This window comes from Meleagris gallopavo, chromosome 1, assembly GCF_905368555.1.
Source record: "Meleagris gallopavo chromosome 1, MGAL_WU_HG_1.1, whole genome shotgun sequence".
NCBI classification, from domain to species: Eukaryota; Metazoa; Chordata; class Aves; order Galliformes; family Phasianidae; genus Meleagris; species Meleagris gallopavo.
This window is the reverse complement of record NC_139404.1, coordinates 89,102,578-89,114,601: the sequence shown is the minus strand read 5'-3', so window position 1 is coordinate 89,114,601 and position 12,024 is coordinate 89,102,578. Positions and strand designations below refer to the sequence as shown.

Here is a 12,024-nt window from a genome sequence, read left to right as displayed (position 1 = left end):
GCAAGTATACAAGGGAAATACCAGTGACAGATCAACATATTCTTACCTTCTTCGGGCACCCATTTTTGAGCCCTATCAGAATCAAAGTACTGGAACAGGACTATTTTTCTGAGCCAGCACCGCCCCTTTTAATATTTGGAAATATTAACTGAATGCTGAATTAACAACTGTTTCCCTTGAGAGAATATTAACATGACTTAATGAGAAGAGCCTTTTTTCTTTAATGGTTTTTGTTTGATTGATTGATTTTAAATACTGCAAAGCTGAAACAATGTGTTTCTCTTCCATTTCCAGAGTGAAAGAGAAAATATAGTGGAGAGTTTCTGGAGGTAGAAATAGGATTTTTTAATTATAATAACTTTTATTTTAAATCAGTTTTCAAGTGCAACATGCATATTTTAACTATCAATGTCTGAAGTTACAGTCATGCAGCCAGATTGCTCTAGCTACATACACTGAAGAAAATTAAACCACTTCTCTCCAGAATTCTTCCTTTTAGCAATATTACAAAACAAAATGTCTAGTTGCTACAAATCTCATCCCTCTACAGCTCTTCAACATCTATAGGATTTTGAAAATTTATAAGTAGCTACATTTTCTTAGATTTCCTTTTTTTCAGCTATAAAAAGAAAGAAAAGAATTCAAATTACATTCAGAAAATCATTCAGACCAGTGCACTTTTTATTACTGTGCCTATCTGCATGAATAAAATATTTGGAAAAGAGAAAATATTCAGACTGTCCTACATCCATCCCTTTCTCCAAGCCTACCAAACTGTTCTGCCATCTTAAATATGTACTCATCTGCAAGACAGAGATGCTTTAATAAAATGGAAAACAGATCAGATTTAAAGTACTTAGGGAGGAAATTGTAGAAACTTGTAAACTGAGCAACACACACCACACATCCCTCTAATTTACTCTTATGAAATAGAGATTGACAGAAGGAACTAGCACAGATCCACAAAGAAACAAACATAGGCTGTAGCACAAAGCATCTCTTGTAGATCTCCACAGCCACCACTTCTAACATTTTTAAAAACTAACACTTTTAAGAGGAAAGTGTACCCTGCTTCAAATTGAGAAGCACAAGAACTGGGCAACATTTATATCTTACTTTTCACCCCTGCTCCATTAGCATCAATGATGTTGAAATCATGTGGCACACACGTACAGAGACATGAGAATTTCAGCTAAAGGTCTGTCTCCCAGGGCTTGTTAAAACTCTCTTGTTCTTGTTATACTTGAGTAGTCATTTTGTGATTTTTTTTCCCTGTTTGGAGTTAAAAAGCTCTACTTAGCCAAATAGCTCTTTATAGAGGCTGCTCTGCCATGTAATCAAAACATCTCACAAAAGGCTGCTCTTTTAGAAATGTCAAATTAGCTCCCTTTGAAATACTACTTGTCTATACTCTCAACCAAAACCTAGAAGCAAACATTTAAAGGAGAACCAACAAAATTGATGCTGAGTGCACTCCTGAAGGTAGTTATTATTTCATTAATCCAAAGACAATTCAACTGATAAAAAGACTTGAACTAAATAATAAGAATGAATTCCTCACTTAGTTGACTTGGCAAATACTATGCAATACTAAAGTACAGATGTGGTAGATATTTTGAATGGACAAGGATAGATTAGGGATATGCATTTAATTTACAGAATTGTCTGTCCGTAAGCACATGCTTCTTTATATATATATATATAAAAGAACTGCAAATATTGTAAATGGATAAGTATGAAAAAAAAAAAAAAGGTTTTGTTTTGAATACACTCAGAGAAATGAAACAGAAATGAAAGTCAGGATTTTCATGCCGTATCAGACCCCTTCTCCTGGCTCCTCCTCCACTATAATCCTTTGCTAGTTCGTCTTTGCTTGGAAGCACATTTCTCCCCTTCCTCCACCATGAGAAATTGTCCTTGGACAGTAACAGCATGCTATCTCCTAAAATCCTGAATGGTCTGTCACACTAGATAAAGATTCATCATGTTAATCTATTAGAAAAGGGGAAAAAAAAAAAAGTATATCAAATTATATAATCACAGAGTGACAGTATGGTTGAGACTGAAAGGGAGGTCATCCAGTCTGGAGGTCGTCCAATTCAACCCCTCTCTACTCAGGCAGCATCACGTGGAGCTAATAGTACTGGACCATGCCCTGAATTACCTACAGTAGAGATGCAGATTCTGTAAGGTTGCTTGCTTCTTCCTCCTTTGAATCAGTAAATTCAGTGTTGTGCTGCTGCTTTTTTTCCCCCAATTAGTTCTAATGCACTACGATAGACTTGAAGTAAATGACTAGTTTATGAATGAAAATAAGCATGTGTATCTTCTTGTATTAGCATGTATTTCTTCTTGTCAACGCTGTCTGAAAAGAAAAAATACATTCCTAGTAAATCTTACAACCTCCCATTCTCCATTGAAATGCACAACTCTAAAAGTACTCTCATGTATTCACAGTTATTTTTTATGATAAGATAATGCTTCTTCATTTCTTTAAATTCTGACTTTTTTTTTCTTATCCTCGTAAATTCAATGCTTATGGAAATAAGGATATCACAGTAGATAATCTTAAAACTCTTTGTTTGTTTTGAAAGAGGGGCCAACCATATCCTGAGTTGCATCAAGAGAAGCATGACCAGCCGATAGAGGGAGGTGATTTTGCCCCTCTACTCTACTCGGCCCACCTGAAGTACTGTGTCCAGTTCTGAGGCCCCCAACACAAGAAAGACATGGAGCTCTTGGAGTGAGTCCAGAAAAGGGCCATGAAGATGACTGGAGGGGAACAACACTTCCCCTGTGAGGACAGGCTGAGACAGCTGGGGCTCTTTAGCCTGGAGAACGCTTCAAGGGGATCTTATAGCAGTCTTCCAGTACCTGAAGGGGTCCTACAGGAAAGCTGCGGACAGACATTTTATAAGGGCAGGTAGTGACCAAAATGAGGGAAAATGGCTATAAACTGGAAGAGGATAGATTTAGATTAGATATTAGGAAGAAGTTCCTATTGTGAAGGTGGTGAGAAATTGGAACAGGTTACCCAGGGAGGCTGTGGATGCCCCCTCCCTGGAAGCAGTCAAGGCCAGTCTGGATGGGGCTTTGAGCAACCTGGTCTAGAGGGAGGTGTCCCTGCCTATAGCAGGGGGGTTGAAACTACGTGATCTTAAAGGTCCTTTCCAACCCAAACTATGTTCTATGATTCTATGATTCTAATAATTAAGATTTTTAGCCTTTTAATACCTTAATTACTTTTTAATATCCTGAGCAATATAGTTATATTTTTTCAATATTAATATTGTTTTTAAATGGAAATATAAAGTCAAAGTAAGCATGACATTTATCCAACTACTATCAGTTCTTGGCCATCTCCACTCTTTTTCTTCCCAACTCTGTAGCTAAGACTGGGTATTCCCATAGCAAGAAATTTCTGTGGAAACACGGCTTCTACATTCTAAATTATTTGATTACTCTAACTTTGGTACCATCCAACTTTTTGTGCATTTATATTCTAAAATATCCAATGGGCTGATACAATTTTATACAGTATAACTCTGCCTGGACTGCAGACAGTGTCAGACATTGAAGGCTGTCAGCACTGAATAGTCTGCATGCTCTTCTATATTACTAAAAAAATAAATATATTATCTTGCTCATGCAGAGCAGAGCAAATTCTGAGCTGTGTTTCTGCCAGACTGCAGAAAAGCATGGCACAAGCTGGGTTCAGATGAGTCAACTGGGTTCTTTGAGCACCAGATCATTATAAAAGAAGTGTTATGTTCTGGTTCTGACTATAGACTAAGATATATTTATCTGGGGGACTCATTCCTCTGAGATCTCAGCAATCAGTTACCTACACAGGCAAAGCTCTCACCACAAACTGCTGCTTATCAGCTTTGTGGCTGTTGCTGCAGGGCAGAAGGTAAGGAGGCCAACAGACTTCCCAAGAGGTCGAACGGGCTGGGTTTGGCCAGACTGGGCCTCATGCAGGGCTGAGGCACCATGACCCTGTGAAGCTGACTACTGGGCTGCTGCCACTGGAACAACAAGCCAGGAATGACCCTTTCCAGCTCAGGGACAAGTCCTAGGCACTTCCTGGAGAGATTTCACCAATCCCAAAGTGGGGACTAGATCAAATCACAGAATGCATCGCCATGCCTTGGTGCTGCTTTTGAGGCTTGCAGCAGCCCTCAGTGATTTGCCACAGGCAGACACTCTTTTGACCTTCCTTCTCTCACACCACAGTTTTCTCCAGTTTCCAAGTTAAGTACCCTAAACAATGTACAAACAGTCCAAGACCAATAGTAGTAAATGCTAGACATCTTTGACAGAGCCGCCAGCAGTGAGGTCAAAGCGAGAAACATCCCAGCTTATGGCACCTGAGGAGCAATTGTCCATATTCTGGCAGCATGGCAATGCTTCAGGAGTTTGTACTGCTGCTACTGCTTTGGTGGAGCTAAAAATACAGTTTTGAAGAGACGATGTGATGGTAGTCTTTAAGTCCTGCTCCAGTGTCTTTTTGGTGTTACTTATATATGTATATATACTTATGTAGGTGGGTGCATGTATACATATATCATCCTGGAGAAGAGAAAGCACCAGAGAGACTTCGTTGTAGTTTTTCAGCCCATACAGGGAGAGTATAAATATAGAGACCAATCTTTTACACAGCCTGATAGTGATAATACAAGGAGGAATGGCTTTAAACTAAAAGAACGGAGATTTAGGTTAGATGTTAGAAGGACATTCTTTACTCAGAGGGTGGTGAGGCGCCGGCACAGCTGCCCAGAGAAGCTGTGGTGCCCCATCCCTGGAAGTGCTCAAAGTCAGGTTGGATGGGGGCCTGAGCAGCCTGTGCTGGTGGGGAGTAGCCCTGCCCACAGGTTGGAGCTGAGTGAGCTGTAAGGTTCCTTCCAACCCAAGTTATTCAATGATTCTATAAAAATGATACTCAAAGACACATGTATTTCTTCTAATCTAAAATTCAGAAATACAGCATTACCTCTTTCCATGCTGAATGTTACCATCATCCTCATAGCCCTTTATAAATTGGAGTTGAGCCAAGAGGCTTTTGTCCACCTAGTTAACAACCTGCCCAGGCTACAGACCTGCCACTTCTCCTTCCCTGGATTGGAATATGAGAAGAAATGTGAGAACATCCACTGAAATAGGGAAAAGGTACCTCATGCAAGGTGAAAGAAAAATCAGCAAACACCTTGCAAACACACAAGCATGAATTGAATTCAAAAGAAAAAGTTTGCAACAACCTTTAAAAAAGGCACTGAAGGCAATTGATTGTATATTTTATATAACATTGAGGCCTTTATAAGAGAGAAGTAAAAAAGTCTGATGCTTGCAAGGTTATTGAGGGTACTGCAGACAGTGCAAACATTATATAAGATGAAGCTGAGCTTTTTCTATTTAACTCATCCTATCTAGCTCACACTAAAGTCAGCACTTTTTGGCTTGTATGTTTACATTTCAAACAAGCCTTTAGTTTATTGCCCTTAGAAATAAGCTCTTAGTACTGATATATAGTAAAGGGTACTGATGCATCATCTTTTGTGCAAGTCCTTCACTCTGAAAATTTTAATTATTAACTGACAATTATAAATGTGATAAAATGTGCCTGGAATAACCATACTCTTTCATTTTTGAAGGGAAACATTCAAAATCCTCTCCATGAAAGTTTCATCACTTGCAGTGATTCATTTACACAAGACACTTCCCTGGAAAACAGCAACATCACTGAAAGCACACCTGTTCTTGCCCTGCAGGAAAAGCAACCCCAGTCCGGATGAAATTTACTAGGATTATGCATGAGATTACTGAGTTAATCAATTCTAATGCTGCGGTTCTCTGGTTGTGTGCTAGCTTCCCAACCCACCAGGTTAGCACACCTCACCACAACTGCAAGAGACAAAAAATGGCACTTTCTTTTCAAATGTCATCATGTGTCCAGAGCTCCATGAAGAAAAATTATCAAGTTTTTATTTGGAAAGGAGTCAATCTTCCCAAAGCACAACACAGAAATCAGTCAGGTTCCAAATAATGCTTAAGTTTGAGAATAAGTTTAATTTATGCTAGTGACTGAGAATTTGAACTGCCATTTACTTATGGAAAGCTGAGAAATCTCCTCTTTAACAAAAAACTGTTCCTCATTGACTGTATATTGTAAAGCAGTGTTGGTGGCAAACAAAGCCTTGACAACTGTCATACCCAGTCCTCCCATGGCCTTGTATCAGTGACAATCTGGCAGAGATTGTGAATTATGTCAGAAGTGCCAACATGTCATTCCTAAGATTTTCCTCAGCAATACAGGAAATTTCAGGAGTTGTATGTTTTTTGTTATTGGTTGTTTTTTGTTGTTGTTGTTGTTTGTTTATTTGTTTTTGAGACAAAACCTAAAATGCTGCTGGCATCAAACAAAGCTCATTACTGTCTAGTGAGATGCTGTTTCTCAGCAGATCTCATTCCTGATGCAAGTATCAGGCCTGCAAAAAAATGGTTTTCTCTGCCTCAAACACTGAACTATGCAGAAGCTTTAGGAAAGGAACTAATTCCTTACATCATTACCAAATTTGCTTGCACTTTAAAACACATCTCCTAAGGCAAGGCTAAGCTAATTATTTACAATGTTACACTCTCAGTTAAATTAGCAAATAGGTATGTTCCTTTCAATAATATTCCTGCAAAAAACAATCAAGTGAAATGTGAATTCTATATTTTTTTAAGAAATATTTCCTGTCTCTGCTAAAATGAAATTCAGTATTTCTCAGATCCAAGTTTTATGGTATCAATTGGATTTTGTCACATCAAACACTCCAAGCATTCTCAATTTTTTTTGCAAAAATACTCCCACATAATTCGACAGAAGCTAAAAGAAAACCTTTGTAAAGTAGCTACACAGATGTCCATAGGCTCAGTGAATTTCTAGTATTTGTGAGGCAACCAGTCTTCACAAGGGGACCACTGACTTTCCCAAGGTCCCCATACTCAGTTGGCCACTGTGGGGTGTACACTCTTTCTCTGTTGGATGGGACAAAGCTGCTTGCTGCTCAGGGGTAGAAAACCTGATTTTTAGCACTGAGATTCCATATGTGTGGCTGCCACAAGCAGGTAAAGCTGGGTGTTGTTCTGAAGAAAGACAACATCTTCATCCCCCAAGAACTTGCCTAAAGGCAAGCCACTGCAAAGGATGAAAGACTGTGTAGAAGGAAAGAGGGCTGGAGAAAAAAGCCTGGGGACTGGAGGAAGAATGAGTTCTGTAGCAGATAAAGGCAAAGAGGGAGGGAGAAAAAGTGAAAAAGAGAGTGATGACATTTGAGGCTTTTAATAAAGAAAACTACTGTTAAAAAAAGAAAAAGAAAAAAGAGATAAAAAGTGTAGGTCATCAGTCAAACTTGGAAATGTCACTGTCTCTTAAATGTTACTGTACTTGTTACCATGAAAGATAAAACAAAATACTGTAAGTGGCTTAGATGGATCTCTCACTGCTTCCGTAACTTGTAGCAGATAATGCAATTTAAGATACCATCCTTAATATTTTAAAAACTGGAGGATATAAAAAGCCATTTGGGTCTAAGATGAGCATAACATTTGCAAGCAGTACCACAGTTCCGTATAAATAGTTTTGTATTTCATAGATCATTTCCATGTTTTAAGATCTTGTTCCTAAGAAATAAAATACATCTGAAAATAAATAAAACCTCTGTTCCTGATTCAGCTCAATCTTTCTGTTGATAACAGTATAATCCAAAGTAAAGGCCTGACTTTAATTCAGAGCTGGTAGAAGTCATACACTACACATTCATTTGGCAACATCTCCAGAGATGCTGTTGCTTACAAGATACATGCTATTAAACCTTTATTGTGAAGCCTGCTTTGACTGACTTTAGTTCAACTTTGAGAGAAAAAATATTTTACGATAACTTATTTCAGTAATGTTGCAAGATAATAAGGGAGCATCACAAAACATGCAACAACCTGTGTTGTCAGATATACTGCAACTGACTTCATCTACTAGTTTAAATAGGATACTACTCCTGAGACAAAATCTATGCCTGTTTTACGTGGATCACCCTGGGTCAACGTCTGCTCTTATTTATAGCTTCCACGTAATGTGAACTACAGCAAGAAAAAGTTTGAACTTCAAATCATCTACTTCACAGCATCGATTTTTTTGTCTTCCTGAAGACAGTAAAAGATTATCTAAAACACTAATTTAACCCTCCCACATGCATTCTCCATTTCTGCTTTCTGAGCATATGTATTTCCACACACAGAGTTTGTATCACCTTATGGAGCAAAAGTACATATCTACAGTTCAGACTAACTTCAGGTTCTCCACAAATACGAAACACAGAAAGCTCCTAGGAAGGACAAAGAAATACTGGAAAGGACATTTGCAGAAAATTTCAAGAATTGCTGAAAATATCATAATGAACAGCAAACTAAGTCTCGACCTCCTCATCTTTGATTTCAGAAGAAATACAAGGTCTTAGCACTTAAGAGGATTTGGTCTCAAGGCAAAGGAAGAAGAGAGGATGAAGTGGGGGGGAACATTACCTGATGAAGGGAAAAGAGGTCTGGAGGATTTTGCTTGTTTTCTGATACAGAAGAGATTTTGTTCATTTTACGGAGTGCAGGTACAGGTATTAAAACACCGTGTACATTTATTAAAAAAAAAAAAAAGAGAGAGAGATAAAGGAAAAAGAAGAAAAAAAGACATTAGTAGAGACATTTTGTTCTGTGCCTATTACAGGATCTTTAATGTGCTCAGAGAGGCTTATTTGCAAAACATTCTACCTCATTTGGAATATCCACAGTGAGATGAAGTTATTCAGTACCGGTTCTCATGTATTTTTCCTTCCAGCCTGCCCAGAGATGATTCACTTTATGTCAGTCCCCACAGTTTTATTAAATCTGTGAGGGGATATATGCTCAGCAGAATCATCATGAGAGGATGGATGACTTCATGACTTGGTGGTTATCGGTATTTTCTTTATCATCTATATTAAAGTGACGTGTAGAGGCATCAACTGAGATCAGAATCTCAGTAGTAGATTGTGTTATATCAAATACAGGAGGAGATGACTTTTTCCTGGATATTAATTAAACAAGACACAAGAAAAACAGATCACGTTAGATCTTTCCATGGTAGGTCAAAGGAAGAAACCAGAAATAAATTCAGATCTCTAGTATTATAGCTTAGTATCATCTTCAATAAAATAACACAAGAAAGAAACCTGGATTTCCCAGTGTTGCAGCTTTAACTCTTGATGCTGATGGACAAAACCTATGTTCTTTTATGCAAGCGGGCTGTATACCAGTTATAACAAAACACTCTGCCTTCCATCAAAACTGATAGAAAGTCCTTTTTCCTAATCTTTCAGATTTTCAAGACACTCAATTTTCTGTAAAGTGAAAAATTTTATTCCACGTCCTGGTTCCCAAAATTTCTCTTATTCCTTCACACCCTTTTCCTGACTGAACTGTATTTCTTACAAAAAATGGAACCCATAAGTACAGATTAGGTAGAAAAACTGTTACAGCATTTCTGTAACAAGAGTGGGGCACAAACATAGGTGAAATTCTCAGTATGCATTTTTCTCATTAGAAATTTTTCTTATCAATGGGAAAACATATACCGTACATTCATTTGACAACATCTCCAGAGATGCCGTTGCTTACAAGAGACATGTTATTAAACTTTTATTATGAAGAAACTAAACACATTTTATGCGGTACGTAAATTTTCTGGGAGAACATGAATATCTTACATCATGTAGGTAAAAAAGTATCCTTTTCTGATGCTATGAAGTGAATTTTCCTCCTAAAGAATAGTTTAAGCACGAGTAATTTTCCTTTCTATGGTGGTAATCAGTGTTCATCTTATCAGACTTTATTAGACTTGCTCAAAATAGCAATTTGGTTGCTAACCAGATGCACTTCCCTTTTTATTTTTACTTTTTTTTATTAAGGATCAGCATATGCCTCATTTAACATCTTTGATCTTTGGTAGATCAACTAATAGTGAGGGGAAAAAAATGCGAAACAAAAACTAGACCTTTAAATTTTAATATAAAGTAATTTCTATGTGTAGTAAACAGATTTTTTTTAATAATAAAAAGAATTTAAACATAAATGAAACCATTAGAGTTGCTTAATTATTTATTCTTGGCATTAGAGAGTCTGGGTAAAATAATTAGATTATAAGGAAATATGCACCAGTCCCCAAATTTTCACAAATTTAGCAAACAAATACATTAAAAATATGAATACACAATATATATTTTAAAGAGAATTATCTTTACTTTATTAGCACTCAAGGAATTGGTTTTATTTTATTTATTTATTTATGCATTTTTAGGAAAACTAATTTCTGTAGAATCTTAGAATGGCTTGAGTTGGAAGGGATCTCAAAGATCATCTAGTTCCAAACTCTTGCCATAGTCAGGGCTGCCACCCAGCAGATCAGGCTGCCCAGGGCCCCATCCAATCTGGCCTTGAACACCTCCAGAGATGGGGCATCCATATCTCCAGGCAGCCTGTTCTAGAGCATCACCACCCATACAGTAAAGAATTTCTTCCTATGATCTTATCTAACACACCCCTTTTTTAGTTTAAAGCCATTCCCCTTTGTCCTATCTCTACACTCTTTGATCAAGTGTCCCTCTCCAGCTTTCCTGTAGGCTCCCTTCAAGTACTGGAAGGCCACAATGAGGTTTCTCCAGATCCTTCTCTTCTTCAGACTGAACAAACCCAGCTCCTTCAGCCTCTGTTTGCTACAGAGGTGTTCCAGCTCTCTGATCATCTTCTTGGCCTTTTCATCTTTCATTTTCTGGGGGCACCTGAAGATGGAATGCTCATCAGGGAGCAATCAAGATTCATGGTTTAAGCTTAAGACCTGGTTTTCCCACAGTCACAGCAGAACCAAGGCCAACAATTGTTTCACATTTAAAACATTTTCCTTTCCCAACAAGGGCAAAGCAAAGTTCAAATTACTTCACTTCAGAAATGAACATTGTTGAGCAAAACAAGGAGAGAAGAACACTGTGCTTTTTTTGTGCAGCATTCCCAGGGTGCCTGGGGCAGTAGTGATCACACCAGTCTGACCATTGACGCTGCTGGAAGCTTTTGGAAAAGACACACAATCAGATGTTGGTGTAGCAGGAAACATGCCATAACCCAGTGTTCACACATGTTCACAAGCCTAATCATCCACAGAAAGTCACAGAGGTGTCCACTCTGCAAGTTGTCAGGCCACATCAACACCACCAGGTTAGGTCAGTTCCGTTTGCAAACACTCTGGAAGCCAGTTACTAAAAAGGGCTTCCCTCAAGAGGAGGCTAAGATCACAATGAATAATATTCATGAAGCCAAGTTAGCATAGCTCAAAACAGTACCAGCAAACCACTGAAATACGTGAGTGACAAACTGATTATCAGTTTTGAGTTGTTCTGATGGAATGTATCTGCCTGTGGGGAAAGATCGCATCTTCAGAAATCTCTCTGTGTCAGCTGGCCAGTCAGACCTGCCATGCAGACAGACAGGAGGAACATCAGCTGAGTGAACAGCATCCTCTATCATCTCAGAGGGAAAACAAAAGATTCAGCATACAAATTTCATAGGTGAACGCTGCAACACTGAAATAAAGAGCCCTTGGAAACCAGAATCTCACTCTACTCAATAAGCACAAAAGCTAGAACTTTTGTAGAAAATTCACAGTAAGCATTCTTTGGGATGAATAATTCACCCAGCTCTAATTATGCATGTAGTGCTCAGAAACACATTCATGCATTCCAGAAGCCTCTAATGGAAAAAAGAAATCTGGTATATGTAGTTAAAACCCCACATTAAAAAAAATAGTATCACATAGGTACTCTCATCTGTCTTTGTAGGAGTACTACAATGGATATTATGCATGTGGAAATGCATAAAACTAGCAACAAAATGTGCTGGGATACAGAAAATTCAGACTCTTTCTGGGGAGGTCACTTTTTTTTTCCCTTAGGCCTATGTACTCCTTTA

At 38.1% G+C, this 12,024-nt stretch overlaps 1 long non-coding RNA gene across 2 annotated transcripts in view; it reads right to left on the bottom strand.

Annotated features, from left to right (window-relative positions):
- Positions 1-12,024, bottom strand: part of LOC146545499 (uncharacterized) — a 224,293-nt gene that overhangs the window by 104,223 nt on the left and 108,046 nt on the right. The window lies entirely within an intron of this gene.